This window comes from Echinops telfairi, unplaced genomic scaffold (assembly GCF_000313985.2).
Source record: "Echinops telfairi isolate 266 unplaced genomic scaffold, ASM31398v2 ScPeMD7_7;HRSCAF=31, whole genome shotgun sequence".
Taxonomy (NCBI): Eukaryota; Metazoa; Chordata; class Mammalia; order Afrosoricida; family Tenrecidae; genus Echinops; species Echinops telfairi.
Genome location: NW_022103904.1, coordinates 16,668,840 through 16,676,881, shown reverse-complemented (window position 1 = coordinate 16,676,881; position 8,042 = coordinate 16,668,840). Strand labels below are relative to the sequence as shown.

The 8,042-nt window shown below is 38.3% G+C and overlaps 1 pseudogene; it reads right to left on the bottom strand.

The window, feature by feature from the left end:
* The window catches only part of LOC101656917, a 27,347-nt pseudogene extending 22,322 nt beyond the window's left edge, over positions 1-5,025 (bottom strand).
* Positions 5,026-8,042: the final 3,017 nt, after the last annotated feature.

Sequence of the window (8,042 nt, the reverse complement as noted above, 5' to 3'; positions counted from 1 at the left end):
GTTACTAAATGTCTTTTGAAAAATAGAATAAGCCTTTTTTTAAAAGCCTTCCTTGGGGTCCCCCTTAGAAAATAAAAATCTATGCTTATGGATTCTGTATTAATCAGGTGATTTTATGTCAACTAGACACTCCTGGCTAGCGATGGAATCAAACCTCTCAGTCAAGTCACAGCTCATACTTTCTCTCCCTCTCCCCTTCACCTCTCTGGTTGGCTGGCTACCCTGAGATCTATCCACCCAGCTTGAATCCACATGAATTTGCACCCATCTGTCTGTTATCTCCCTGTTATCTGTTTGGACATGGCTACATGAGTCTGAAGAGGAGCTTATGGACTAGTATCAGGCTTACGGGCTTAAGTTGTACTGGGTTGCGATGATTTCTTGATATACAATTGCTTCTTGATATAAAGTTCTTTCTAATACATATATGAGTGTGACTGAATTTGTTTCTCTTGTCAACCCAGCCTACCACAGTTACTTTGAGCTAAATTGTTTCATTTTGTTTTGTTTAACATTTTCTTTAGGCTGCAAACATATTTGTTTTTTATCATTCAATAAAATGTATTGCAATAAAATAATCTGATTTATGATGAAAACTTTAAGAACCTATTTTATTATTTTTCTCCTTTGAATTATGTGCATTCCAAATGCTGTAAACGTTAGAGTAACTTGTACTCCTGATAATAGTAATTCACCATTCATATGTGTAGTGAGCCCCAGGCTGATAAAACTGATTAGATTATTTTTAAAACTGTATACTAGAAATTATCACATTATTACTCTGACAGTAAATTATGAATGCTAAAATCTGTTTGCATCTCTGTGCTCATGAGGACTGAATATAAGTTAATAGAGAGATGAAAGAATTCACCATAATCATTCCCACAAATACCATTTTCAAAATCATTGTAATTACAGAGTTAAAGAGAAAGAAATAAAATTAAGTTTCTCATGTAAAAACACTTTTCCTTAAAATTTTTAAAATATAAATTCTCTGTGTTTGAAATAATTTCACCTTTATTGTAAAGCATTAAATGCACCAATCTCTCTCCCTTTTTTCTACAAGTCAAACCAATTATTACCTCCCCTGAATTTTTATTCTGATTTTCTTGCCCTTTGAATTGGCACTTAAGAAATGGGCTGACAGCATGAAATCATGAATACAATATACAGGATAGGGAAGCGAAAGGGTGAAAGGTACTACATGCTGGGTAATATATCTTTCTCAAGAGATATTAGTGCCTTTGTTTATAGTTAAATTAAACTGCCTAAAAATTACTGTGCCCATTTTACAAATGAGAAAACTGAGGCTATAAATGTTTAGGCTATTTCATATAATTTTAAACAAAGCATACCTAGTAACCAGAATGTCTGTTCTAACTCTTTAGGCATCTTCTCTTTCTAGAAAATAAGAATATGACATTAATCATTACAAGTCTGCATGAAGAAATGTGAAAAATCTTATCTGGATGGGTTGTGCTGAAATGTAAAATTATTGATGACAATGAGAAAATTGTAAAAGCTTGACAGAAGGAGGAAATTCTCCTCGAATTAATAAGACTCATATGGGGTTGAATTTCTAATCCGTAGCATCACTTGCAAAGACCATGTTGTAGGGTATATTTTAGATATTGAACTAGGGAAAGATGAGGCTATCGTTTAATAACTGAAAAATATGCATGTGAAATATTATGACAGTGTATATAAAGAGAAAAATATCCTAGGGGATGATCTAAATATGAATGATGAAATATCATTAGGTTTATTATTTTCTGAAAAATATTAAAACTCAAAAAGAAACCTCATTGTCATTGAGTTTATGATGATTCAGGGACCCCATAGGACAGGGTAGAAATGCCCCATTGAGCATTTTAAACTGCGATTGTTAACTGGAGTAGAAAGTCTGGTCTTTATCCCATGGGGCAGCTGGTGCCTTCCATTGCTGATCTTGTGGAACACAGAGCAATGAGCATCCACTAATTCTCCAGGACTCCTGATGGTAATAAAGGCTAATACTAATGGAGCAAAGGTTTTGTGCCATAAGCTCTTCTAGTTTTCCAATGTATTATATCATTTAAGTTTCTCAACAAATATATATAGAAAGTACTAATTTTCTCTCTGCATCTATTCCCCCTTCTTTATTGGCCGAACAACTAACTTTTCTATATAGGAAGGTGATTCTATCTAGGTGAGTTAAAAGTTCAACTACTCAGAGGGGTCTGACATCTTCATGATGATCGCTTTCAGCCTCAAATCCAACCAATGGGAAATTAAGTCTTTCTGAAAAAGAGCTAGGCACCATTCAACCATTTCAAGAGGTAGCATATAAGCAGAACCAATGGTATTGGAGGAAGAAGTCTAAATTCCACTAAAGACATGAGCCAACAGCACAGCTTCAGAAACTGATGCAATGCCAACTGAAATGTTTCCACAAGGTGATGAAGCACTGGAAGCTCTCATTCACGTATGCCAAGACATTTGAAATACAACTACTTGGTTAACTGTCTGAAAAATATCCAAGAGAATTGTACCCATTCCAAAGAAGATAACCTAACAGAATGTTCATGTTGTAGAGCAATCCCATTAAAATCATATGCAAGTAAAATTTTGCTGCAGTTCCTTTAAAAGAGTTGCAGCAGAACATTGGCAGGGACCTGATACGTGCTTCAGAAAAGGACTTGGGACAAGGGATATCATTGCTGTTATCAGATTTGTGTCTACAAACAGAATAGGGGAGATGTTTATTTGTATTTCATTGACTAGGTTAAGGCATCTGACTGTATAAAATGGCAAAATATGAGCAGCCTTGAGGGCATGAGACTGCAGGACACTGCATTGCATTCATGTGGAACCTGAACATGGATCTAGGGAAACTTACTTCGCTAACAGACAAAGGAATATTATATGATTTAAAATCAGGAAAGATTTGTCAGTGTTGTACCCTCCCACATAGTTATTCAAGCTGTATGATAAGCAAATAATCAGCAAAGCCGGATCATATGAAGAGTAAAGCAGTATTGGGAATGGAGAAAGACTTCTCAACAATGTAAGGTGTGCAGATGACATAACATTGCTTGCTGTGAGGAAGACCTGAAGTATTTGCTGATGAAGATCAAGGTTTGCAACCTTCACGATGGATTACAATTCAATGTAAAGAAAGCACATATCCTCACAAGTGGAGCAGGAGGTAACAGCATGATAAATGGAGAAAGAAATTGAAGTTGTCAAGTGTTTCATCTTGCTTGGATCCACAATCAATGCTCATGGAAGCCGAAGTCCAGAGAAAAGCAACACATTGCATTGAATCAATCTGCCACACAAGACCACTTTAAAGTGTTGAAAAGCAAGGATTTTATGTGGATGACTAAGGTAGGCCTGACACAAGCCATGGTATTTTCAATGGCCTCCTATGCATTGAAAGTTGGCTATTGAATAAGGAAGACCATATAAGTCTGTACGCATTTGAAGAGGTGCTGGCGAAGAATACTGAAATCACCATGGACTGTCAAAAGAACAGACGAGTCTGTCTTGGAAAAAATACAGTCAGAGTGATCCTTAGAACAAGCATGATGAGACTTTATATCACATTCGTTGGAGGTGTGATTAGGAGGGACCCGTCCCTGCAAAAAGACATCATGCTTCCTAAAGTCGAGGGGCAGAGGCAAAGAGGAGGGTCCTTGACAAGGTGGATGGACACTGTCGCTGTCACAATGCACTCAAATACGAATGCTTCTGTGAGGGTGGGGCAGGGGCAGCCGCCATTTGGTTCTGTTGTACAAATGGGTCACTCTGAGTTGGAACTAACCTAACAGCTTCCAACAACAACAACCACAAGAGAGATATTGGTCTGTCGCTTTGTTGTACTTTTGTTGCTAGCATGCTCTTGTGATGCTGGAAACTATTGCACTGGTGTTTTAAAGAGCACCGGAGTCATCCACTTTGACCAGATTTCAGTGGAATCTCAATACTTGAAAGATTAGGAAGAAGGAATCGGTTGCCCACTTTTGAGGGGTTTGTTACTGAAGATCTTATAAATTGTAATATGAAATTGTCAGATATAGTACCAGAGGCCGAGCCCATTCAGTTGGATGGCTTTTCAAAATATGATTGGGAAAGAGTTGCCTCCTCAAAGGAGACTCTATCCAAAGTATGTGGCTGGAGTCAGTGTTTGAGACAGTCATTTGCTGATAGGGGACAACTCAATAAGTGGAAGAAACAGTTGTAAATACCATTAATAATCAGAATGTGGAATATGCTAAGTATGAATTTTGGAGAATTTTGAAGCATGTGTTTTTATGCTAAATGTATTAGAAATCCTCATTTAAGTTTTCATATTTGCAAACAATAAAATTCTTTTATTAACCTGATTTCAACCACAAAACCTTCTTTTCATGGTAGTATGAGCTCTTTTAAAAGCAAAAACAGCTGGACCGGAGGATGTGCACTGGTACAGATTGGAACTGGAAACAGGGAATACAGGACAGATGATCCCTTCAGGTACAGTGGTGAGAGGGGTGATACTAAGAGGGTGGAGGGATAGGGGGCTAGAAAGGGGGAACCAATTACAAGGATCTACATATAACCTCCTCTCTGGAGGTCAGTCAACAGAAAAGTGGGTGAAGGTAGACATTGGACAGTGTAAGATATGACAAAAATAATAACTTGCAAATTATCAAGGGTTCAGGAGGGAGGGGAGAATGGGGAGGGAGGGGAAGAAATGAGGAGCTTATGCCAGGGGCTCAAGTGGAAAGCAGATGTTTTGAGAATGATGATGGCAACAAAGGTGCAAATGTGCTTGACACAATGGATGGATGGATGGCTGTGTAATTTCAACAAAATGATTAAAACACAAACACATCCCATTTTTAAACTTTCCCTAAGCAATTCTACTTCTTCTATCAGAGTTGATATACAATCATATCCATAAAAGATATGAAAACATATATGATAAAATAAAATACTTTGACATCTGTCCACCGCATTATGTTGATTCCAGGCTAATTCTTGATCATTCTGATTCTCCATCCCGAATCCCCAATTATCCTCAGGAAATTGTAATGGAAAATATTATGTCTGGTTCAGCAATGAGTCTCAAGAAATTTGCTCTAGTTGCCAGTTACTGTTCTGATTGATTAGTGTCTCCACTGCATCATGTGTTAAATATTTCAAATACCACCAATGAAATTAATTTTCTGGAGATATATACTTTGTTATATGTCCCTGAAACACATAGGAGCAAAATTCATATTTTGAATATTTACATATTTTATGAATGTTATAAATGTATAGATTGTACTTCGATTGAGTTTTTAACAGTTTTTATTTAATAGGCCAGGATATGTCACTTATATTAAATTTTTAAATTTTCATTGTATTACTAATCAATGTTTCATTTGTCCATTCCTACTGATCAGGATTTAAATGATATCATTTCTTTTACAACGTCTCATTTGAATAAGAGCTCTATCTATGCTTTTGCATATATGTGACAAAATCATTCCAGCATGTTACTGAAGGTGAAATGATTGGAACACATGAAAAGAACCACCTCAATTTAATCAGAAATTCTGATTATAATCTTACCCAATTAGTAGGAACCAAAACGCTAAATTATGTAAAACTCAGAACGGAATTATTCTGAGGTTAATTAAATGTTAATTAAATGTCTGGGGCATGCCTGCGCAGCTGCTAGCAGAAAATTCTAGAGTGGGGCTGTATAATTTCAATTCATCCCTCATACAGCTGTAGATTGGCCTCACCTCATGGAGATTGCCCTGTTTAAATATTAATGAAGGAAATTCCATGTCCTTCCAGTACATTAACCATGATTCAATTAATTTGGTACTCAGTTCATGCATTTTGTTGATCTGAATCTGTGAAATTGAGCTGAGAGAATAATGAGACTTAAAGACACAGAGTCCATATCCAGACTTGCACAGAAAGTCTTTACCCTTTTGCCTATAAGTTTCTTTCCAAATCACAGCAACCCACAGAACCATGGTCTGGTCCTGCCCCATCCTTACAAGTCTCCTTAGGCTTGAGGTCATCATTGCAGTCACTGTGTCAATTCATCTCACTGAGGGTCGTCCTCTTTTTTGCTGCATGTCTGCTTTACCAAGCCTGATGTCCTTCTCCAAGGACTGGTCTCTTCTTGATAACATGTCTAAAGAATGTGAGACAAAGTCTTGCCTTCCTTGCTTCTAAGCAGCATTCTGGCTACTTCTTCCAAAACAAATGTTTGTTCTTTTGGCAGACCACGGAATTTCCAATAGTCTTCGCCAACACCATAGTTCAGACACATCTTTTTTTTTTCTGTCTTCCTTAGCCAATTCTAATTATCACGTGTATGGAGGCAATTGAAAAAGCCATGCCTTGGGACTCATGGCTTGGAGGATTTTAATCCTCAAAGTAATATCCTTGCTTTCAACACTTACAAGTGGCTTTTAAATGCATTCTTTTGATCTCTTAATTGCTGCTTCCATGAGCACTGATTACGGATCCAAACCAGACAAAATCTCTGACACCTTCGATCTTTTCTCAGGTCACCATGATGTTACCTACTGGTCCACCTATAAAGATATTGGGTTTTTTTATGTTGAGTTGTAATCAAAGGAGTCTCCAGCTCTATGGACATGATCCACCGGTTGGCTTGGCTCACAGGTAGTGTAACACAGGTTGAGGCAAGAACTAGCAAGAGCAGCAGCATTCTGGTCTGATCATCAGGGAGCAAGAGAGATATGGGATGCTGGAAGTCTTCATTTATTGCAGTAACCCTCCAATCAAGCTTCTGCAACCCAATTAACCTCTTCCCACATGTTCCCACTGGCTGCGTTGGCACAATAAGCTTTTCACAGCCATCCAGTGTAGATTTTTTTCTTGTTGTTTTGTTTTGCATGCTAATGTCTCTAGGGTCATTGATCTGTGATTCATGTTTTAATTTTTTTCCTTCTCTCCACCCTACCCAATGGGTATCAGCAGATTTTCTAACCATCTATTTTTACACATAAAGTTACATGTGTGTGGAGCAGTTTGAGGGGCCGGTCCCAATCTCAATTATATGAACACCTGCCCCTCCTCCCAGAAGAATTTATTTCAGAGGACAGCACTGAAGCTGCAGCTCAGGGAGAAGGACATGTCCGATCAGAGCACATGAGAGCAAATGAAGGGGGAGGAAGAGAGAGTGGAGCACATCCTGGTCCACCAAGCCTTGAGGACGATATTCCTGCTCAGAGCAGCCAATCCACAGAGAAGAGCCTATGGCCAGCCCCACTATGAGACATGACATACCTCACATTGGAGACACAGTGTGGGAATTCCGCCTGATCTGATCCCAACACACCGAGGCAAACCACTAATGATGTACAACAGAACAGTAAGGGGAAGAGAGCAAGGAAGTCCCCAGGGAATACCAAAAATAGACTTGGGGCCATGGCTTGGCACCCCATCAGACTCGACCAGAAAACACTCCTAAAGGCCAACAAACAGTCCTTGAACTAACTACAAGCTTTTCATTTGTGTTGTTCTTGTGGTTTTGTTTTGTCATTGGCTTTTTGTTGTTGTTGTTTTATTTTCTTTTGTTGCTTGGGTTTGCTCTGTCTTGTTTTTGTGTATGATATTATCTCTGCAGGTCTGTCTAAATAAGATAGGCTGGATGAACAATCTGGAGGAGAAAACAACGGGACTGATGGTTCTGGGGGACATAGAAGAAGGGGAGGTGGGGGGAAAGGAAGTGCTGTTAACAAACCCAGGGACAAGGGAACAACAAGCGGTCTAAATCAGAGGTGAGGAAGGTGTAAGAGGCCTGGTAGGGCATGATCAAGGGTAATGGAACCGAGAGGAGTTACTAAAACCCAAATGAAGGCTGAGAATGATAGTGGGACAAGAGGAAAGTAAAAGGAAATAGAGGGAAGAACTAGGAGGCAAATGGGCATTTATAGAGGTCTAAATAAAGGCATGTACAGATGTAAATATATTTATATATGAGAAAGGGGAAATAGATCTATGTGTATATATTTATAGGTTTAGTATTAAGGTAGCAGATG